The sequence below is a fragment of the Bufo bufo genome, chromosome 6, assembly GCF_905171765.1.
Source record: "Bufo bufo chromosome 6, aBufBuf1.1, whole genome shotgun sequence".
In the NCBI taxonomy this organism is placed as follows: Eukaryota; Metazoa; Chordata; class Amphibia; order Anura; family Bufonidae; genus Bufo; species Bufo bufo.
The window spans coordinates 97,262,652-97,287,549 of NC_053394.1; positions in this window are offsets into that span (position 1 = coordinate 97,262,652).

A 24,898-nucleotide genomic window follows, 5' to 3' on the forward strand; every position below is an offset into this window, starting at 1 on the left:
AACATGGTCCAAAAAAAACAAAAACGGTGCAGAAAAATAACTTTTTTTGTCACCTTACATAACAAAATTTTTAATTGCAAGCGATCAAAAAGTCATATAGCCCCCAAAATAGTGCCAATAAAACCGTCCTCTCATCCTGCAAAAAATGAGCCCCTACATAAGATAATCGGCTAAAAAACTTTAAAAAAATAACTCAGACTTTTTGTATCAAAAAGGATAATATAGTCTAAAACCTAAATAATTGTAAAAAAAAGTTGATTTATTAGGTATCGCCGCGTCCGGAAGAATCTCCTTTATAAAAATACCCCATGATCTAACCCCCCAGATTAACACGGTCCAAAAAAAACAGTGCCAAAACAGCTATTTTTGCCACTTTTCCATTTTAATCCGTTTTTTTTCCGGTAACAAAGCAAGGGTTAACAACCAAACAAAACTTAATATTTATTACCCTGATGCTGCAGTTTACAGAAACGCCACATTTGTGGTTGTAAACTGCTGTATCACTAAAAGGCAGGGCGCAAAAGGAAAGGACCAATGTGGTTTCTGGAAGGCCGATTTTGATGGCCTTTTTTATTGACACCATGTCCCTTTTGAAGCACCCCTGATGCACCCCTGGAGTAGAAACTCCCTAAAAGTGACCCCATCTAAGAAACTACACCCCTCAAGGTATTCAAAACTGATTTTACAAACTTTATCAACCCTTTAGGTGTTCATCAACAGTTAATGGCAAATGGAGATGAAATTTCAGAATTTCAATTTTTGGTAACCTTACCTCACAAAAATGTAATATAGAGCAACCAAAAAATAGTCCCAACAAAACCACCACCTTATCCCGTAGTTTCCGAAATGGGGTCACTTTTAGGGAGTTTCTACTCCAGGGGTGCTTCAGGGGGGATGTAAATAAACCGGTCCGTAAAAATCAGCCCTCCAAAACCCACATGGCGCTCCTTTCCCTCTATGCCCCGCCCTGTGGCTGTATAGTAGTGTACGACCACATATGTGGTGTTTCTGTAAATGGCAGAGTCAGGGCAATAAAGATACAGTCTTGTTTTGATGTTAACCCTTGCTTTGTTAGTGGAAAGAATGGGTTAAAATTGAAAATTTGGCAAAAAAATGAAATTCTCAAATGTCATCCCCATTTGCCAATAACTCTTGTGCAACACCTAAAGGGTTAACAAAGTTTGTAAAATCAGTTTTGAATACCTTGAGGGGTGTAGTTTCTTAGATGGGGGTCACTTTTATGAAGTTTCTACTCTAGGGGTGCATCAGGGGAGCTTCAAATGGGACATGGTGTAAATAAACCAGTCCAGCAAAATCTGCCTTCCAAAAACCATATGGCGCACCTTTCCCTCTGCGCCCTACTGTGTGCCCGTACAGTAGTTTATGGCCACATATGGGGTGTTTCTGTAAATGGCAGAGTCAGGGCAATAAAGATACAGTCTTGTTTGGCTGTTAACCCTTGCTTTGTTAGTGGAAAAAATGGGTTAAAATTGAAAATTTGGCAAAAAAATGAAATTCTCAAATTTGATCCCCAATTGCCAATAACTCTTGTGCAACACCTGAAGGGTTAACAACGTTTTTAAAATCTGTTTTGAATACCTTGAGGGGTGTAGTTTCTTAGATGGGGTCATTTTTATGAAGTTTCTACTCTAGGGGTGCATCAGGGGGGCTTCAAATGGGACATGGTGTAAATAAACCAGTCCAGCAAAATCTGCCTTCCAAAAACCATATGGCGCACCTTTCCCTCTACACCCTACTGTGTGCCCGTACAGTAGTTTACGGCCACATATGGGGTGTTTCTGTAAATGGCAGAGTCAGGGCAATAAATATACATTCTTGTTTGGCTGTTAACCCTTGCTTTGTTAGTGGAAAAAATTGGTTAAAATTTAAAATTTGGCAAAAAAAATGAAATTCTCAAATTTTATCCCCATTTGCCAATAACTCTTGTGCAACACCTGAAGGGTTAAAGAAGTTCGTAAAATCAGTTTTGAATACCTTGAGGGGTGTAATTTCTTAGATGGGGTCACTTTTATGGCATTTCTACACTAGGGGTGCATCAGGGGGGCTTCAAAAGGGACATGGTGTAAATAAACCAGTCCTGCAAAATCTGCCTTCCAAAACCATATGGCACCCATTTCCCTCTATGCCCTACTGTGTGCCCGTACAGTAGTTTAAGGCCACATATGGGGTGTTTCTGCAAACTACAGAATCGGGGCAATAAATATTGAGTTTTGTTTGGCTATTAACCCTTGCTTTGTTAGTGGAAAAAATAGATTAAAATGGAAAATTTGCCAAAAAAAATCAAAATTTAAAAATTTTCGCTCTATTTGCCGTTAACTCTTGTGGAACACCTAAAGGGTTAACGATGTTTGTAAAATCAGTTTTGAATAGCTTGAGGGGTTAAGTTTCTAGAATGGGGTCATTTTTGGGTGGTTTCTATTATATAAGCCTCACAAAGTGACTTCAGACCTGAACTGGTCCGTAAAAATAGTTTTTTTTTAAATATCTGAAAAATTTCAAGATTTTCTTCCAAACTTCTAAGCCTTGTAACATCCCCAAAATATAAAATATCATTCCCAAAATGATCCAAACATGAAGAAGACATATGGGGAATGTAAAGTAATAATTATTTTTGTAGGTATTGCTATGTTTTATAGAAGTAGAAAAATAGAAACTTGGAAATTAGCAATTTTTAAAAATTTTTTGGTAAATTTGGTATTTTTTTATAAATAAAAATTATATTTTTTTACTTCATTTTACCAGTGTCATGAAGTACAATATGTGACGAAAAAACTATCTCAGAATGGCCTGGATAAGTCAAAGCATTTTAAAGTTATCACCACTTAAAGTGACACTGGTCAGATTTTAAAAAAATGGCCTGGTCCTTAAGGTGAAATAAGGCTGTGTCCTTAAGGAGTTAAAAAACTGTGATTTCCTGGCTGCAGAGAGCCTTTATAGTGGTGTAGAACACTGTGCCTTGCAGTAACACGCATAGAGAGTCTGCTTTGGTAGTGAAATAATACTGTGAGTCCCTATGACATGCAGGTGACAGGCGTCGCTCTTAGGCTGGTTCAGTGAAACTCGCACTATTTTGCAAGCAAGTTCAGTCAGTTTTGTCTGCGGTTGCGTTTAGTTGTTCAGTTTTTTCCGCGCGGGTGCAATGCGTTTTGATGCGTTTTTCACGAGCGTGATAAAAAACTGAATGTTTACAAACAACATCTCTTAGCAACCATCAGTGAAAAACGCATCGCACCCGCACTTGTTTGCGGATGCAATGCGTTTTTCACGCAGCCCCATTCACTTCTATGGGGCCAGGGCTGCGTGAAAAACGCTGAATATAGAACATGCTGCGATTTTCACGCAACGCAGAACTGATGCGTGAAAAACAACGCTCGTGTACACAGACCCATTGAAATGAATGGGTCATCATTCAGTGCGGGTGCTATGCGTTCACGTCACGCATTGCACCCGCGCGGAAAACTCGCTCGTGTGAAAGGGACCTTAGAATCACTGCACATTTCACTTATTTGGGCAGTCACAGGGCCAAAACTGACCAAATAGCTCAAGTGCGAACTCAGTCTTACAGGTCGATGTTAGTTGATTTCACATAGATGTCTACAGAACCTGTTCTATTAAATGCTTATACAAGTAGAGCCCCCTGACAGAGTGGAGAGGGTGTCAGCAGTAAGTTTGTGTTGACATCACTGATTATTTTGCCCTTCCTCTGATCAGTCAGAACAATAACCCACAAAAAATGGATCCTGTCTGTTGAGCATCCGCCTCAACTTGGTCAGCATTTGGTCAGTAATCCATCAGTATTTCTAATGCCAAAAAACCAGGAGTGGATCCAAAACAGAGATGACACGTGAACCAAATATTTGCAAGTCTTCTGTGTTTTGTACCCACTCCTGCTTTTGGCTACCAAATCATAAGCTAATTCTGAGGGGATCATACAGGCCTTACAGCTGCTACACAGAGAGGATCCGTTGTGCGTTTCATTTTACCTTCCTTCTGACAGGTCAGAAGAGGGATCAAATAAATGATGATGTCAGCCAAGCCAAAAATGCTAAATAGTGGCCCAGTCATGAAGTGGGGAGGGTGGGAACAGCATGAGAAGTCCACAGAGTGGCCCTATGACATAGTGGTGAGGTGAAAGCAGCATGAGGAGACCACATATGGCACAATGACAGAGTCTGTAGGTGGCATAAGTATCAGGAGGCCACAGAGTGGCACATTGAAAGAGTGTAGTGGTGGTGGCAGCAGCATCAGTAGACCACAGAGTGGCAAGGTGACATAGTGTGGAGGTGGCGGCAGCATCAGGAGGCCACAGAGTGGCAAGGTGACTTAGAGTGGAGGTAGGAGCAGCATCAGGAGACCACAGAGTGGCAAGGTGACATAGTTTGGAGGTGGTGGCAGCATCAGGAGGCCACTAGCGACTAGGTGACATAGTGTGGAGGTGGCGGCAGCATCAGGAGGCCACAGAGTGGCAAGGTGACATAGTGTGCAGGTGGCAGCAGCATCAGGAGGCCACAGAGTGGCAAGGTGACATAGTGTGGAGGTGGCAGCAGCATCAGGAGGCCACAGAGTGGCAAGGTGACATAGAGTGGAGGTAGGAACAGCATCAGGAGACCATAAAGTGGCAAGGTGACAGTGTGGAGGTGGCAGCAGCATCAGGAGGCCACAGAGTGGCAAGGTGACATAGTGTGAAGGTGGCGGCAGCATCAGGAGGCCACAGAGTGTCAAGGTGACATAGAGTGGAGGTAGGAGCAGCAACAGGAGACCACAGAGTGGCAAGGTGACATAGTGTGGAGGTGGCGGCAGCATCAGGAGGCCACAGAGTGGCAAGGTGACATAGTGTGGAGGTAGGAGCAGCATCAGGAGACCACAGAGTGGCAAGGTGACATAGTGTAGAGGTGGCAGTAGTATCAGAAGGCCACAGAGTGGCAAGGTGACATAGAGTGGAGGTAGGAGCAGCATGAGGCGACCACAAAGTGGCAAGGTGAAATAGAGTGAAGGTAGGAGCAGCATCAGGAGACCACAGAATGGCAAAGTGACATAATGTGGAGGAGGGTGGGAATATCAGTACTCCTTGAAGATGGTGCGCGAAAGAATGAGCACTTGGCATCAGATGTGTGGCATCAGGTGGGTGGCAGGATTAGAATAGTAGTTGAGGCAGGTAGCCACAAGAAACCTCTTTTGTCAAAGTGTTGGTGTGGCACCATGGGTGATCTAATCTTATGCATCAGGAGTTGGTGGGTGGAAATACTGGCTGATCCACATCAAATTCATCTTGACAAAGGTCAGTCTCTCCACATTTTGGGTGGACAGGCGAGTTCTCTTTGGGGTAGCTATGGCCCCCACCGCACTAAACAACCACTCTGATGCCATCTACTAGCCGGGCAGGACAGCTTTTCCAGAGCAAACTTGGCAAGTTGTGGCCACAAACCCAGTTTAGCTGCCCAGTAGTCCAGCGGATCCTTAATGTTGGCTGGCAGGGTGCACTCCAAGTATGCCACCGCCTGCTGGTTTAGGTTCTGCTCCAGGTCTAGATGCTGCTGCTGGTGAGTAGTTTCTTCACTAGTCGGGTGAAGAAAGCAACTCATCAGCGACTGTAGACTCAGGCTGCTGCTGATGGAGCTGGTACTGCTCCTGCCACCTCCCCCCTCCCCCGCAGCCATGGCAATGGAAAGTGAGCGCAAAGGGCCCCCCCTGTCAGACCTGTGAGAGGATGGACGATGGCGCAGATAGGCAGCGACCAACTGACTACATAGGATGTCTCTATAGTAGTTCAGTTTGTTTTCCCTCTCAGCGGGTGTAAAAAAGGACCCAATTTTGTACCGGTAGTGAGGGTTGAGTAAGGTGGAGAGCCAGAAGTCATCCCACTGCCGAATGGTGACAATTCGGCTGTCACTACCCAAGAAAGTGAGGATGCAGCGGGCCATTTGCGCAAGTGACTCGGAGGGACTTCCTACCTCCATCTCCACTGCATACTGCCACAGTGTGTCTGGGTCCTCTGCCTCATCACCCTGTAGCTCCTCTGGTTGCTCCTGCTCCTCCTCTCCTGTCACCTGTGTAGAAAAACCACCTGTTTCGCTACACATTGGTTGTGCTCAAATGTCCTCCTCCTCCTCCAGTTGAGCCCCCACAGGGCTCATGTGGCCGTGACATCTAGGCGCCATGTCTCCAGTCCCCTGACCAGACAGATTTACCAGCATCTGTTCCAGGACATAAAGCAGTGGAATGACATTGTTCATCCCATAGTCCTGGTGACTGACAAATAACATGGCCTCCTCAAATGGCCTGAGAAAAGGGCAGGTGTCACTCAGGAGCTGCCACTGACTGACATTGAAGTTACACAGGGGAGTACTCCTGTCTGCTTGGATCATCAGGAAATCGTTTATGGCCTTTCTCTGTTCGTACAGTCGGTCCAACATATGAAGGGTGGAATTCCAACGAGTGGAAACGTCGCATATCAGCCTATGTTGGGGAATGCCGTTCTGCCGCTGCAGCTCAAGGAGGGTGTGCTTTGCGGTATACGAGTGGCTGAAGTGCATGCAAAGTTTTCTGGCCATTTTTAGGATGTCTTGCAGATGGGTGGTATGCTTCAGGAACTGCTTGACAACCAGATTGATCACGTGTGCCATGCATGGCTTAGCCCTCCTTGACGTTGCGCCGACACAATGTTTTTCCGGTTGTCGGTCACCATGGTTTCGATTTTTAGTTGTTGCAGAGAAAGCCAGGATTCGATTTCTTGCTGAAGGACACGGAGCAGTTCCTCCCCTTTGTGACTCCTTTCACCCAGGCAAACGAGGTGAAGAACAGCGTGACACCGCCGTGCCCTGAACATGTGGTATGCTGAAGGGGCACTGTAAATTGTCCCTGCAGTGGAGGCTGTGGACACAGTGCAGGATGAGGAGGCAGAGGCGGACATTGTCGCTCGACCAATGGCGTGGCAACGTGGAAGCGGAACGGCATCACCTGGCTAAGTTGCTGGTGTGGCTGTGAAGGAACCACAATGACCCAGTGGGCCTTAAAGGACATGTATTGTCCCTGACCGTAGGTACAGCTCCACACGTCGGCGCTGCTGTGCACTTTGGCAGACACCAACAGGCTCAAGCACTGGCCCACCTTCTGTTCTACATGTGCGTGCAGGGCTGGTACTGCCTTTTTGGCAAATAAATAATGGCTTGGGACTCTCCATCTCGGCTCGACACAAGCCATCAGTTCTCTGAAAGGTGCAGAGTCCACCACTTGGAAAGGGAGGGACTGCAGCACCAGCAACTTGGAGAGGGGCACATTCAGCTTCTGCGCCGTTGGATGAGGGCACACATACTGTTGTGTCTTGGCAATCGCCTCGGTGAACGATTGCTGACGGAATGACTGACTAGGAGGAGCAGGAGGGCGAGGAGCAGGAGCATCAGGACCAGCAGATGATGGGAAAGACAGACAGCTCCCTTCGGCTGAGGTGGTGGAGCCTTGACTGCCTGAAACCAGGTGTGTGCCATTGGGTGATGCAGGGGTTGCTGCGGCAGGCTGGACCACCACATCGGAGCCACAGTTCTCCCAGGCCACTTTATGGCAAAGCTGCATAAGTTGATGCAGGGTCGTAGTGCCAACATTGGCACACTGGCCACGCTTCACCTTCTGCCCACAGATTTGACATATGGCCATGTTCACCTGCTCTGGCGTCTTTAAAAAAAACTGCCACACCACGAAGTAGGTGATTTTACCCCCAACACTTCGCACTGACTGACTGCTACCGCAGCTGCCCTGGTGAACCCCTGCACTGCTAGTTCCCGAGCAGGTAGACTCCTGCGAAGTGGGTGGTCTACCCCACGCACGTTTGGCTCCCAACCTCCCACTGCTGCCACCCTGCTGACTCCCGGCCACTCTAGCAGTTTGCTGGCTCCGCCGTTGGCTCACGGGCAAGCTGCCAACCTCTTCTCCCGATGATGATGAAAACCCTTCATCACTCGGCTCCCAAGTGCGATCAGCTACAACATCATCATCATCGAGTGCTGTCTGCACGTCATTGATGTCCTCCTCAACCGTCACTGGGTCAGGAGCCTGACCGCTCGCAATACCAGCTTCCACGCCACACTCCTCATCACTACTTGCCCGCCTAGCGGAGGAAGCGGTGGATGTCTCCTGCAGATCTTGGCTAGGCAGTAGCTGCTGACTGTCCTCTAGTAGCTCTTCCTCGTTGAAAAGTGGAGCCGAGCATACGGCATATAATACTTCTGGAACTGAAAATGCCAGAAGAAGGTTCAGGACAGGTGGGGGGACACGGCCTGCTCCCGGGCCATGCCAACTAAGCATCGTGTCAGAGGAACCCACCGACGCTTGACACTAAAACACCCCACAAAAGGCATTACAAGGAATACCTGCAATACTGAGCGGCAAATATATTTTTTCTTTTTGCACTCATACACATCACTAAAGGCTTTACAAGAAATAACTTCACCGCTAAGCGGCAAATATATTTTTTCTTTTAACACTAAAACACCCCACAAAAGGCTTTACAAGAAATAACTGCACTGCTGAGCGGCAAATATATTTTTTCTTTTTATGCTCAAACACCCCTCAAAAGGATTTACAAAAAAATACTGCACCGCTGAAAGGCAAATATATTTTTTCTTTTTATGCTAAAACACTCCACAAAAGGCTTTACAAGAAATAACTGCACCGCTGAGCGGCAAATATATATATTTTTAATTTTGTGCTAATACACGTCACTAAAGACTTTATAAGAAATAACTGCACCGCTGAGCGGCAGATATATTTTTTCTTTTTGCGCTAATACACATCACTAAAGGCTTTAAAAGAAATAACTGCACCGCTGAGTGGCAAATATATTTTTTCTTTTTGCTGTAATACATGTCTCTAAGGGCTTTACAAGAAATAACTGCACAGCTGAGTGGCAAATATATTTTTTCTTTTTACACTGATACACGTAACAAAAGGCTTTACAAGAAATAACTTCACCGCTAAGCGGCAAATATATTTTTGCTTTTAACACTAAAACACCCCTCAAAAGCCTTTACAAGGAATAACTGCACCGCTGAGCTGCAAATATATTTTTTATTTTTATGCTAAAACACGTAACAAAAGGCTTTACAAGAAATAACTGCATTGCTGAGCGGCAAATATATATTTTCTTTTTACACTGATACACGTAACAAAAGGCTTTACAAGAAATAACTACCCTGCTGAGCGGCAAATATATTTTTTCTTTTTGCTGTAATACATGTCTCTAAGGGCTTTACAAGAAATAACTGCACAGCTGAGTGGCAAATATATTTTTTCTTTTTGCGCTAATACATGTCCCTAAAGGCTTTACAAGAAATAACTGCACCGCTGAGCGGCAAATATATATTTTCTTTTTATGCTAATACACGTCACTAAATACTTTACAAGAAATAACTTCACCGCTAAGCGGCAAATATATTTTTGCTTTTAACACTAAAACACCCCTCAAAAGCCTTTACAAGGAATAACTGCACCGCTGAGCTGCAAATATATTTTTTATTTTTATGCTAAAACATGTAACAAAAGGCTTTACAAGAAATAACTGCATTGCTGAGCGGCAAATATATTTTTTCTTTTTGCTCTAATATATGTCTCTAAAGGCTTTACAAGAAATAACTGCACAGCTGAGAGGCAAATATACTTTTTCTTTTTGCACTAATACATGTCACTAAAGGCTCTGCAAGAAATAACTGCACTACTGAGCGGCAAATATATTTTTCTTTTTGCACTAAAACACCCCACAAAAAGCCTTTACAACAGATAACTGCACCGCTGAGCGGCAAATATATTTTTTCTTTTTGTGCTAATACACGTCACTATAGGATTTACAAGAAATAACTTCTCCGCTAAGCGGTAAATATATTTTTTCTTTTAACGCAAAGACACACCGCAAAAGGCTTTAGAACAGATAACTGCACCGCTAAGTGGCAAATATATTTTTTCTTTTTATGCTAAAACATTCCTCAAAAGGCTTTACAAGAATTAACTGCACCGCTGAAAGACAAATATATTTTTTCTTTTTTCGCTAAAACACCCCACAAAAGGCTTTACAAGAAATAACTGCACCGCTAAACCTCAAATATATTTTTTCCTTTTGCGCTAATACATGTCACTAAAGACTTTGTAAGAAATAGCTGCAACGCTGAGTGGCAGATATATTTTTTTCTTATAGCGCTAATACGCATTCCTAAAGGCTTTACAAGAAATAACTGCACCACTGAGTGGCAAATATATTTTTTCTTTTTACGCTAAAACACCCCACAAAAGGCTTTACAAGAAATAACTGCACCGCTAAGTGGCAAATATATTTTTTCTTTTTACGCTAAAAAAAGGCTTTACAACAGATAACTGCACCGCTGAGCGGCAAATATATTTTTTCTTTTTGCGCTAATACACGTCACTAAAGGCTTTACAAGAAATAACTACACCGCTGAGCGGCAAATGTATATATATTTTGTTTTTTGCGCTAAAACACGTCACAAAAGGATTTACAAGAGAAAACTGCATCGCTGAGCAGCAAATATATTTTTTCTTTTTAAGCTAAAACACCCCACAAATGGCTTTAAAACAGATAACTGCACCACTGAGCAGCAAATATATTTTTTCTTTTAGCGATAATACACATCACAAAAGGCTTTACAACAAATAACTGCACTGCTGAGCGGCAAATATATTTTTTCTTTTTACGCTACAACCCCCTACAAATGGGTTTAGAATAAATAACTGCACCGCTGAGCGGCAAATATATATTTTCTTTTCGCGCTAATACACTTCACTAAAGGCTTTACAAGGAATAACTGCACTGCTGAGCGGCAAATATATATTTTTTTTTGCGCTAATACACGTCACTAAAGGCTTTACAAGAAATAACTGCACTGCTAAACGGCAAATATATTTTTTCTTTTCACTCTAAAACACCCCACCAAAGGCTTTACAAGAAATAACTGCACCGCTGAGCTGCAAATATATTTTTTCTCTTTACGCTAAAACACCCTACAAAAGGCTTTACAACAGATAACTGCACCGCTGAGCGGAAAATATATTTTTTCTTTTTACGCTAATACACGTCACAAAAGGCTTTACAAGAAACAACTACACCGCTGAGCGACAAATATATTTTTTATTTTTGCGCTAATACATGTCACTAAAGGCTTTATAAGAAATAGCTGCACCACACAAGAGCAAATACAACGTAGAAATATTGCTTTGTAATGAACCCTGTTAATGCCTGTATCAATCAGCACTTGCACCCTAATAAGAATGGTTTGCTGGAATTACAAAGCTCTATAATAGCAATTTGGATCCCCAGTCAGTGCTGCAAGGTGTAATAAGAATGTTCCTATTACAAGGGCCGTCTTTAACAAGGGGCAAAAGGGGCAGCTGCCCCGGGCCCAGTTGCTCCTGGGGGGCCCAAGGCAGCTGCCTCTTGAGCCCTGCTAGCCACTGCCCCGGGTGTCAGGCTGCCAGCTACACAGGGGGTGCTGCCATGCCATGCCTGCCGGCATTCCAGGCAGCGTACTGTGAGATCTGTGATCCTCTAGGACCTTAGATGACATCATCACCATGTGACCAGTAACCTAGCAATATTACTGGTCACATGGCTATGAGGTCATCAAGGTCCTTTCTACCAGGAGTGTTGCTGTAGAAGTTTGCCTTAACTGTGGAGCTTTTTTTGTGAAGATTACATCAGAAAAAGGTGACAGGGGCTGTTATGCTAATATACTGTAAACTACTGTATAGTGGGGGCCTGTATAGTGTGGGGGCCTGTATACTGTGGGGGGCTGTATACTGTGGGGGGCTGTATATTGTGGAGTGCTATACTGCTGTACTGTATAGTGTGGGGGGCTGTATACTGTATACTGTGGGTGCTGTATATTGTGGAGTGCTATACTGCTGTACTGTATACTGTGGGGGGCTGTATACTGTGGGGGGCTGTATACTGTATACTGTGGGTGCTGTATATTGTGGAGTGCTATACTGCTGTACTGTATAGTGTGGGGTGCTGTATCCTGTATAATTTGGGGTGCTGTATACGGTGAGGTGCTATACTGCTCTACTGTATACTGTGAGGTGTTGTATACTGTGGGGTGCTGTATACTGTGGGCTGCTATACTGCTCTACTATATACTGTGGGGTACTGTATAGTGTGGGGTGCTATACTGCATACTGTGTGGTGCTGTATACTATAGGGTGCTATACTGCATACTGTGGGCTGCTATACTGCTCTACTATATACTGTGGGGTACTGTATAGTGTGGGGTGCTATACTGCATACTGTGTGGTGCTGTATACTATAGGGTGCTATACTGCATACTGTGGGTTGCTGTATACTACAGGGTGCTATACTGTATACTGTGGGGTGCTGGGGTGCACTGTAACACTAGGGTGAGCCGAGTCCTGGTCTCCTTCCTGCAGAGCGGTGCCCACTTCCAGCCTGAGCCCAGCTGCCCAGAGCACTGATCCTGAGCCGCTGGAGTCTTCAGAACTGGAAGTATTTACAGTCATTCACTGTACTCTACCAGATGTGTGGATTTTTTGTGTGTGTGTTGTGGTGGAGGGCGTGATTGCCTGCTAAGGTGTGGGAAGGCGGGATCCAGGGGGCCCAAGTAAATTTATGCCCAGGGTCCAATCAAAATTAAAGACGGCCCTGCCTATTACCCAGGCTGTAACCTCCCCAACTAAACCCTTTTCATCATAAATGCAGTGGAATGATTCCTCTCTATGCTTTCCCTACACCTTGAATAATGTTTTCCTGCACTTGTAAATCGCATTTTCTTAGCACAATGATGTTTTATCTATCACTGTCCCTAGCGCCTGCAGATGTTTCTCCTTGCACTAAGTACACTGGTAAATGGCAGAATCTAAGATGGGCTGGCTGCTGATTGGCTGCATGCATGGCATTATGGGTGATCCCCCCTTCCCAGAGTTCCTTTCCGTTCCTTTCCTTTCTCAATTTCCTCACACGGGCAGCAGCCATTTTAGGAAAAAATTTGATTCGTTACCACGAAGTGCAAGGAAATTTGCATTCGGTGCAAATCAAATTTTTACAGAAATTCGGATCAAACTTCACTACGATTCGCTCATCTCTACTCAGAACTGATATGTAAGTCAGTACAGTCCATACATGGGAAGGTGACTTGTTGCTTATTTTCCTCAGATCTTCTTCCTTGGTTGCTTTTTAGTTCAGCTCCATTAGGGCAGAGCTGTGACCTTTTGCTTAAGTTTAGTTGCATTACCTACAGGAAGTCAGAGGTAGTCTATGACACATGCCCTTTATCATTGATTTAGACCTATTGCACATGACCATATGGCTTTTTCTGAATTTTGCAGTCCGCAAAAAAACGGATCCACAAAAAATACGGATGACATCCGTGTGCATTCCGTTTTTTACGGAACAGCTGGCCCCTGTTAGAACAGTACTATCCTTGTCCGCTATGCGGACAATAATAGGACATGTTCTATCTTTGAAAGGAACTGAAAAACTGAAGTACAGAAACGGAATACATACGGAGTTTTTTTGTGGACCCATTGAAATGAATGGTTCTCTATACGGACCGTATACGGAATGCAAAAAACGGAACATAAATGGAAAAAGAGGCCTTAAGCTACTGATCTTCTGAAGCTTGTCTACTTATCATTAAGGAAGGAACCACACATTCTTTCCTGTACCACAAAATTCTAAAAGGGCATGTCCCATGATTATAATTTTAGGAAAATGCCAGCTTGTCCTCTAGTCAGACAAAAGTGATCTACTTTAATGGTCAAATGGTTGTTTGACTATCACAATTTTCATTGTGATTGTAGAATGTATGTTCTGAGAAATTTTACCATTATATGAAGTTGTGTTTTGTTAAGATTATAAATCATTAGTGTATGTTGATACAGATAATGGTTGGTTTGGTGGTTCATAATTCTTTGTAAACTCAGCTTTAAACGGGTTGTAAAGATTAGAAACAAATTCTCATCCTCGGCTATTTTCATAAGTCTCATAGGAATGTTTGGAGAAAGCCATGCATTTACAGTCTCCTTGCCATTCCGCGGGCAAATGACAGGACTCTGTTTTTGAGATAGAAGCAGGTCCCAGAGGTGAGACCTACACCTATCAGACATTTATGGCATATCACGTGAATATGGAACAAAGATAAAAACATCCTGCACAGTATGATAAATAAATATGTGGATGTCTATGGCTACATTCATGAAAAAATCACAGAAAACAGATCTTAATCTGATATGATAAAACCTGAGACTCTCAGCCAATATATTTTAATTAAAACACATCTGTGCCCGCCTACCCGCGTCAAGGTGGTCTCAGTCAGGCAGGTTATATTCTAAACCTACCTATGCCGTTAGACATCTATGTTCAGGAGAGCAGACCCTGCACATATAGTGTGATGCTCCTAGTCTCCTCCATGTGATCCAGCCACCAATGAGAGGAGGAGCACGCACAGCTATATGTACCACATTACCAAGGAGGTCCATTTGATAGGAAGGGTTAAAGTGCACAAGAATGTTACTCCCAGGATAAAATAGAAGCGTATGCACACGAAGGTGCCACCCCCTCAAGCAAAAAATTACAGAGATAAAATAAAAAACAAAGATAAAAGCATCCTGCACTATATGAGTATTAGGTGGTACATATAGCTGTGCATGCTCCTTCTCTCATCAGTTGCTGGATGCACATAGAGGTGAGTAGGACCTGCCTGACAGACCCACTTGGCATGGTTAGGCAGGCACAGATTTGTTTTGATCAAAATATATTGGCTGATAGTCTTGATTTTTATCATATCAAAGTGAGGGCTTTGTCCATATATAATGCTTGTATCTATTGTATAGTGCAATATTATCTATTTTCTGTGATTTTTTTCATATCATGTGGATGTGCCATAAATGTCTAGATGGGACCAGACCTTGAAGGCTTGGGCTAAACAAAACCTTTAGTGAGAGGTGTAGCCCTTATGATTGCATTGTACTTCTTTGTACTGCAGTTGTACCTTTCTAAAATAAAATCAGTCAGTACGTTACAAAAAATCTCTGGGTCTGTAGCCTTAACCTAACAGAAACATCACTACACTTGTCCATGGGCTGGATTTGGTATAGTAACTCAGACTTCTTCATTTGAATGGGAATAAGCTGGAATACCAGATACAGCCTATGATCAAGGGTGGTGCTGATTCTGGAAAAAGAGCAGAACCTTTTTTTGTTTAAAGATCATAAACCATTCAGCGTAAGGAAAATTCAGAAGACAGCAAGTAATTTCAAGCCTCCCAATTCAAGTCTTCTTCTTCAATCCTGTATGATTTGAAATGTCTACATTGTTTATTCAGACTTTTTAAACATCATGTTTTATGGTTGGAACCTAAGAGTTCTGGAGTCATCTGCTATTATCTTCCCTAGAGACTGCTTTCTCAGGCATCATGTACCTCTCTTCACCCTTTTCTCATGTCCAGATCATTTCTCCCTTCTCTTCCCTACCTTCTCCCCAAAGTGACCAGTAGATCTCTAGAACTTCTAAGAACCATTTTTCTAAAGGACCTCCCTACTAATGTTCTCCTTCAAAGTAGCAAGTCATTTTTAGCTCTTTGTTTTATTTCAATAACATGTGACATGCTTACCTATATGCATTATCATAGGCTTAAATCACAGACTTTGATTGTTTGGATTTACATGCATAGATTATCACCCCAGACAGATGAATGCGAACTATCACAATATCTCAATGGTAGGTCTACATATTACAAGAGAAAAATAAAAGCCTTGCAAAAGTTCTCTTCTATCCCTTCTATCCTTTATTTATACTCTACAAATAAAAAGATATTTATCATTTATAATATATCATTACCATATTCCATTAGTCTCCATACTCAGTGGGGCTCACCATCTAAGTGGAGGTGTTTTGAATTTTTTATATATTTCTTTTTTTCATTTTTATTAGAAAGTACTATACACTTCAATACTTCTGTATTGCAGTGTATGGTGATTTAATAAATTAATAGAAGCAGCAAGATTGTAAGCCTGGAGGTCTTCATTCAGTCCCCTGTTGTCATAACTGCTCAACACCCATCTTGTGTGTTGCGAGGGAAGCCTCATCATAGATTACCTACCTCCCCTGGCTCTCTGTGTGTCGTAATGAAATCTACAGCAGCTCAGAGCTGCCATAGATTTAGGTCATTATTCACGCCAGTTTCTTGCAATGCCCTCTTTGTCTTCACCACAGCCCCTTTTCAGAGACTATGCAAAAGTGGAAAACTGGCATTAAATGCATATTGCGATTAGAAAAGTGCAATGCGACTTTTCTCTGCCAAAAAGAAGCATAATGGGAATGTAAAATTTCCCCCTATGTATTGACTCTCTCTCCTCGGGTCCTGTATACAGTATGAGACTTTTGCTGCAAAGCTTGAATTTATTATCAAAGAAGACAGAAGCAGCAAATATGTTACAATATTACTCATCATGGTTTGCTAGTAAGTCAGCTCGAGTAATGATGTAGCAAGAATAGCTTCAGTCTCCCTATAAATTGTTTGATCTAAACCATAACAAATTGTCATGAAATGTGAATCTCTTCTGTTGTAATAAAACTTATTTGTCTTTCAAAGTATTCTCTCCTTGCCTGAATAGTAACCAATGACACATAGTAATGCTCTCTTGTTATAGATACTAGAACATTCAACATCAAGGATAAAAAAATGGGCTAACAAACATAGCCTAACCCAGTGACGGTCAACCTGTTAGAGACCAAGTGCCCAAACTGCAACCGAAAACCCACTTATTTATCGCAAAGTGGCAACATGGCAATTTAACCTGAATACTACAGTCCAATATAGTATATCTTCCATGTACTTTATCATTTAGCTATAATATCCTGCCTATATTTAATGTGGTGCCTGTGCCGTTCATAGTGAGCTCTGCGCTGATGAATGGCAGGAAAAGTCTAAGGCATATTGGTACACCATAGATTTTTTCCAGGGTGCAGGTGCCCACAGAGAGGGCTCTGAGTGCCATCTCTGGCACCCGTGCCATAGGTCTGCCACCACTAGCCTAACCTATGCAATTAGCTTCATCTACCACTCAGGGAGCCAATCAGAAGTGCCAAGAGGACTTATTTGATATCTTCAGGCTCATTCAGGTGCTTTAAATTATAAGGAGATGTTAAAGGGCATATGTCAGCAGATTTTATCTACGAAACTGGCTGACCTATTGCATGAATGCTCAGCAGCTGAAGGCATCTGTATTGGTCCCATGTTCATAAGAACTCGCATTGCTGAGAAAAATTATGTTTTAATACAACTAGAGGCTCTGCTCTCTCTGCAGCTGCCGCACCCTCTGCACTTTAATTGACAGGGCCGGGCAGACGAGAAGATGTTTTCATTGCCTGGCTGTGTCAATCAAAATGGAGAGGGTACGGCAGTTGCAGAGAGAGCAGAGCCTCTAGGTGTAATGACAACAGCCCTGTTGCTCCCAGAGGCTCATTTGCATATATTAAAACATAATTTTTCTCAGCAATGCGGGCACATATGAACATGGGATCAACACAGATGCCTTCAGCTGCCAAGCGCACATGTAACAGGTCAGGCAGTTTCATAGGTACAAATCTGCTGATAAATATCCTTTAAGCCCTTCCTGACCAGCGTCATACATGCATAGCACTGGCCGGAACTTTAAACATGGTGCCCGCTCCCGTATGCCATAGCCGTCAGGTGCCTACTGTTTTATGCCCATCGTGGACTTTTAACAATTCAGATGCCATGGTCAAACATGACCAAAGCATCTGAATGCTCAAAAATGAGGGGCGTTTCTGAGTGTGCTCTGGCTTCCCCTGTCGGAGATCGGGAGAGCCAGAGGCGTTGTGCAGTAGCTTTAGTCCTCCAGAATGGACTGAAACTGACGCACATTAGGTTTCCATAGTGATACATTGTAATTCTCATACACTGCATTATAGTGTATGAGAGAAGCTATCTGATTCACTTTCATTCATCCACTTGATAGGGAGCTGAGATACAATCCTGAATAGTTGCAGGGTGACTTGATTGTACACTCTAAAACTAAGTCTGCACTTCAGGCCTTCCCCCTAGCTACCCACCGGGGAAGAGCCACTTGATGCCTGCACCATATGAGTGACATGTCACCTGACCCCTTCTCTGTCCCCCTTTTCTGTCTGCTGTTAGTGCAGTACCATGACCTGTAGCCATTGTATGTGCTGGCTTTTAAGATGGTGGGTGGCTGGTTGGTTATAAGAAATCCTGGTAAATCCTTGGAAATGATTTTTTAAAGCATATGTTGCATACATAAATAATAATGTAGCTAAACTTTAATATAACAATATAATGGTAGATTTATCAAACAGGTGTAAAGTAGAACTGGCTTAGTTGCCCATAGCAGCCAATCAGATTCCATCTTTCATTTTCCAAAGGAGAAATCAAAAATGAAAGGTGAAATCTGATTGGTTGCTATGGGCAACTAAGCCAGTTCTACTTTACACCAGTTTGCAAAATGAATCCCATAGTGTCTTAGCAAGTTGAAGCACATCTTTTTGTAAAAGTTTTTTTGTGGTTGCGTGCATACTACAAATCTCTAGATTTAATCGGAATGTGTTATCAGAAAATGACCTTTTTTTAATCACATTTTTATGTTTAACACATTTTTTTTAAAGAATTTTTTACATTTTTAATTTTCCATTTAATATCTATACTTTGACCAAAATCATAAAATTCTACAGATCACTTTACTGCAGATAAACTTGCTTATCTGTCATTCTCATAGCGCCTGTAATGATATCACCTCTGTGTATAGATAATACATCATCCACCATTCACAAAAGTTGATTGTCAAAGCTTATCTGTTTTTTCCTTGTACAATGACCTCTGCACAGGGCACAGAGCACCTCTAGAAAACTCTCCCATAGAAGTCAACGAGGCAACGAGGTCCCGTCCTGACCATTGTGTCTATGGCCCATGGGGCTGCTATAGAGGTGTTGCCCCATGAAAAATATTCTACAGTTTTCAAACCAGCACCTGGATCTGAATACTTTTGTAATTTCCTGTAATTAAAAATTTTGTATAGCCACTGAGGTATTCAATAAAATGTACCTGTATAGCGCCACTTAAATTCTTATTTCTTTGACCTGCTCATTGAGAAGGCCGCACATGCTCAGTTTCATCTTTCAACTGCCTTCTGAGCTGTGATAGGTAAAGCATGGACACGCCCCTTTAGCTGCAGCAGAAAAGACACTCCCATTGAGCTGTCAGCTTGATATAAATCTAGCAGAGCAATGAATGGGGAGATCTCTGGATCCATGTGAGGTACAGGGCAGGTTCTAGCTTTGTTAGAAAGGTACTGCCATGTACTATATAGTTTCAGATTTTATTTTATTACATTATTCATGGAATAACCCCTTTAAAGTAATATTCTTAATGCTTTCTAAATTCTTTTAAGAAGAGCTCAGGCAAGTTGGCCGCCCCCATAATCATGTTCAGACAACAGAATAAATAAATCTGTAATCAGAAAATAAAAACAGATTCGAAAAAAAATGGGATGTATACTGCTATCTGGTTTTAACTGACAGATAAAAATGTTGGTGACAGACTTGCTTTAAGACTGATAGATAAAATACTTTATTTCCAGTATCTCTCAATTTAAGATAATCCTGAATTAGCTAAATAAATCTGTAACACACAAGAATTATAACCTCCAACATGACCCAATCTAGGGGAGAAATATAGCGCACTCCAGCTGTTTGAGTGGTAAATAATTCATGGTGGCAATAGTAAAATACTCATCAGTGCAAATAAAATAAGCCCAGGAGTACATTAAATGCTGTTTGTACTGTGTGGGATATGAACACTAATTGGTCTAAGTGCTGAAAGCACAACTGTGATCTTTAAGTATTGGAAGACAACTTTATGTGGTGTTGCAGAAATGTGAAAGTGTGGTTTATAAGTTAGAAATGGCTTGCTTAAAAGAAGTGATGAAAAATGTTACAGAGTAAACAGTGAATAGGAATATAAAGTGTATGAGTAATTTCTGAAAATGGATTTTCACCTCTGAACAGGGTTTTATATCTCACATAGAAACCATCTGCATAAAAAGTTGAGTTTACACATATTTATACACACTGGCCCAGATTTATTAATGTTTCTGCTCCAAAAATATGTCTAAAAAGTGGTGCAAATTGGCACATCTAGGGTTTCAACACTTTTGAGGACGGAGCTTAGTAGAAAGAGCGCAGAGCTTCGTGGGAAGGGGGGGCGTTACCTTAGATGCACCATTTTGTGCAAAATGTGCCACAATTCTGCCCTAAAAATAAGTCTCAAAGTGAGCCAAACAATAGTTGGCATAGAGTCAGAGAAAAGTGTCAAGTTCTCTTTTAATCCCTAAGTGACTTAATCCAGCGATCTCTTCACTTCCGTGGTGTAGTGCATTGTGATTTTACTGTTGGCCTATTACACCCTGAAGGCAGGGAGCAATAGGAATAGTAACCTAGAAGGCCTTCAGTAGGCCTCCAGCATGTAATTGCATCGCAGAGGTGGTTGATTGGTGGACAGGGGGCCCCCTCCATCTATTTAACATCTCAAATGCCATGGTCAATAGTGATAACTCCAATACGGACCACCATGGGGGTCATCCACAACCCATTGTGTATGGAAGGGGCTCAGCTACATGTATGTCAAGGTGCGACAAGGGGTTCATTTACTTTTGGTCAGCTTCTTGATTTGGAACCGATTCAAAATTAATAATGAACTTTGTAAGTCTATCAACACTTCCCAATTAGGTAGTTACTCTATGAGGTACTAGGTCAGGGATCAGCAAACTTCGGCACTCCAGCTGCTGTGAAACTACAGCTCCCAGCATGCACACTTGCTCAGCTGTTCTCGTAACTTCCATAGAATTGAATGAAGCATTCTGGGAAATGTAGTTTCACAGGTAGAGTGCAGGAGGTTGCTGATCCCTGTCCTTGGTAATGCCTAGTCTATACTCCTGGCAGGTAGAACGAACCCTGGTCCACTGTTCATGGTCAACCAGATGTCATTTTTAGTTCCCGCAACTTGCTGGCCTCAGGCATGACATTTATTTGTACATAAGTTTGAACGGTTTAAATGTACCCTTTTATGTCTGATGAAGGGCGAGTCCTTACATGCAGATGATATGTTCATGAAAAGCATGGTGTAATGTCTTGATGAAAGTGAAGGTACAGTTAAAATGTAAAAAAAAAACACAGAATAATATTAGCATATTGCTATGGCTTCTCTTAATCATGCACTTTGCTGAAATGTGTCACATACAGGAACAGGAGCTGTTCCTCTCAGGGTCACAAGGATACATGATTTCCTTTGCTAGCAATGACATATATCATGCCAATAGACTGCACTGACCCAGCTGACCCAGCAATTGTGAAAGAATATGTATTATTTGGCTAAAAAAATTAATAAATTCTGTAAACTGTGGCCCGTGACTCATCTGAACTGAGCATATGACAAATAATAATCTTCAGAGTTTGATTATAAATACTGGATTTTCATGCCGGAATATGTGGGATTTATTTTATTCTCAAAGAAATCAGCAGGAAATGTTATATACAAACAGCATGCTATCTATACATCACAGAAGTGCACCAAATTATTAACATAATCACAATGGAAATGTATGCTGAAGAACACAGTCATTTACATTCTTTACTTGAAAGGACAAAAATGCATAATTTGCAACATTCTTATTCAGCAAGGATAAACAATAGGTAAGAAACTATTTTAATTGTGCCTCTAAACCATTGCTACTTTGTATTGTTATCATGAGAGACATGAAGAACAATTTGCCCCAAAATGTTCGTCTAGATCCCTAGCTGGACCAGATCCATAGTCTGCTCAGAAGGACCAATTAGATATTTGTGCCAATAAGACAGAATATAGTACCCCTTTATTTAGATATTATACAGTAGATCCTTCATATTCTATAGCACAGTACTATATATTTACTCATGAGTCTGTGTCCAGGGCTGTACTTACCCCTCATGCTGCCCTAGGCACCAAGTCTAAATGCCCCCCGTTAAAGGACATTTTTTTTTTTTTAAACTCATTTTATTGAAGTTTAACAAGTAAGGCAAGTTACATCAAGACAAAGAATGGGTAAATCCCACGCAGGGGATGCATTGACAACATGATATATTTCTAGGATCTTGCATCGGTCATGAAGAGAAATCAATTCTTGGACAGAGATAAAAGAACAGCAGAGATAATGAAGCAGCAATCTAGAACACGGGATCCGCACATTATCATACAGCAGACGTGTGAGCAATATCTGCCACCGAGTACATGCATGCATTGTGTAAAGTTAAAGAAGTTGAGCACCACTCTCCCCACACCTTATGAAACTTTTGTGGACATTTTCTGTGAATAAACACAATTTTATCCATACTCACAGCGTGGTTAACCAGTGATTTCCATTGGCCTAGTGTGGGTGCTCTATTAGCCATCCACCTCAGAGCAATGGTTTTTCTAGCTAAGAATAAAGTCTCACTTAAGAATACCCTGTGGTGATGCCCCCAAATCTCCTCATCCAATATACCCAAAACGCAAACTTTAGGGCAGAGCGGTACTGCAGTGGGAACCATAGTTGTCAACACCTGTATTACTGCTCTCCAGAAGCCTTTTAAGTACATGCAATCCCACATGAGGTGCCAAAAATCAGCATATTCCTGTGAGCATCTATGGCATCTATTTATGTGGTAGTCTGCCCATTTTGTGTAGTCTGGTGGATGTAAGGTAACTTCTGTGCAAGATAAATAGCTGAATCAACCTGTTATTAATTGATGGAGAAACCTTCATCGGAGCCATCAAGGCTTCATTCCAGTCATCAGTCGTCAGAGAAGGTATTGAGTTTTTCCACTTTCCCTCGACAGCAAGAGGGTTCATCAGCATTCGATTATTGAGCAGGTGTGTATAAAGCACAGAAATTATACCCCTCGGGCCCTGCGATCTTAGAACACCTTTTAAAGGGTATTTTGAAATTTCTCGCTCTCTGTCCCTAAATTGAGCAGTTAACGCGTGCCTCAGTTGCAGATATCTAAAGAAAAAATTGCGAGGTAACTTGAATTTCTACTGCATCTGCGAAAAGGAACACAGAGCACCCCTGACATATAAATCTCTCAAAGTGAGGACCCCATGGGACTTCCACAGATTCACTTCTTCCAATTCTTTCAGGTGGGCAAACATGGGATTATCCCATATTGGAATATCATCCAGGAGATCCCTAAACGATTGCATCTTGGCAGCACTCCATACTTGGTGAGCCAATTTGTGTATAGGGAGCAAGCGCGTAGGGACAGAACGTGGCTTCTCCAACACTGGCCACAGGGAGGACATGTTTAAATATTCCTTAAGATAATATTCCGCATTTGGTAATTCTAATGTTGATATCCAGGAAGTTAAGAATTTCAACTGACCAGCTAGGTAATATAGGAAGAAATCAGGCAGAGCGGCTCCCCCCTCTAACTTAGATCTCTGCAGAACATTAAGGGAAAGTTTCCGTCTAGACTCTCCCCAAATAAAATTGGCCATTAATAAATGAATGCGACCAAAGAATCCCTGTGGTACTGGTGTACATGCATGTGCCAGGAGGTATAGCCCTTTGGGCAAAATAATCATTTTGACCAGATTTAATCTCCCCATGGTTGATCCGCATATAATCCAACTTTATCTATTCTATCTCCCATGTTCACACCTCTAAAGACCTGATCCTGCCTGATTCTGAGGTCGAGATGTTCTATCGCTATGGCGAACAGTAGCGGCGACAGGGGGCACCCTTGCCTAGTGCCTCTATGGAGCTCAAAAGATTCTGAAAGTGACCCATTTACTAATATGTTTTGCTTTGGGGAGTTGATATAGTATCTCCACCCACTTGGTAAACTTAGGGCCAAAACCAAAGCTCTGTAACACTTCTATTAAGTACACCCACTCCACTGAGTCAAAAGCTTTGACTGTATCCAGCGATGCCATGGCCCAGTGCTTATCCCTTGCCACTCCTATCTGCGCGATGGCCTGTGCTCTCCTAATTTTGTCAGATGTCGATCTGCCCGGTATAAATCCTGACTGATCTTTATGTACTATAGTGGTGATTATACCCTATTTAATCTAGTAGCCAGTAGCCTTGTGAGTATTTTATAATCTAGGTTCAGGAGCGAGATCGGTCTATAAGAACCTCACACCAAAGGGTCTTTGCCTGGCTTCAGGATCACCACTATAGTAGCACCATACATAGACTTCGACCATTTATATGGATACACCTGGGCCATTTATATGGATACACCTTAATAAAATGTGAATGGTTAGTGATATTAACTTCCTGTTTGTGGCACATTAGTATATTTGATGGGGGAAACTTTTCAAGATGGGTGATGACCATGGAGGCCATTTTCAAGTCAGCCATTTTGAATCCAACTTTTGTTTTTTCAATAGGAAGAGGGTCATGTGACACATAAAACTTATTGGGAATTTCACAGGAAAAACAATGGTGTGTTTAGTTTTAGCGTAACTTTATTCTTTCATGAGTTATTTACAAGTTTCTGACCACTTATAAAATGTGTTCAATGTGCTGCCCATTGTGTTGGATTGTCAATGCAACCCTCTTCTCCCACTCTTCACACACTGATAGCAACACCGCAGGATAAATGCTAGCACAGGCTTCCAGTATCCGTAGTTTCAGGTGCTGCACATCTCGTATCTTCACAGCATAGACAATTGCCTTCAGATGACCCCAAAGATAAAAGTCTAAGGGGGTCAGATCGGGAGACTTTGGGGGCCATTCAACTGGCCCACGACGACCAATCCACTTTCCAGGAAACTGTTTATCTAGGAATGCTCGGACCTGACACCCATAA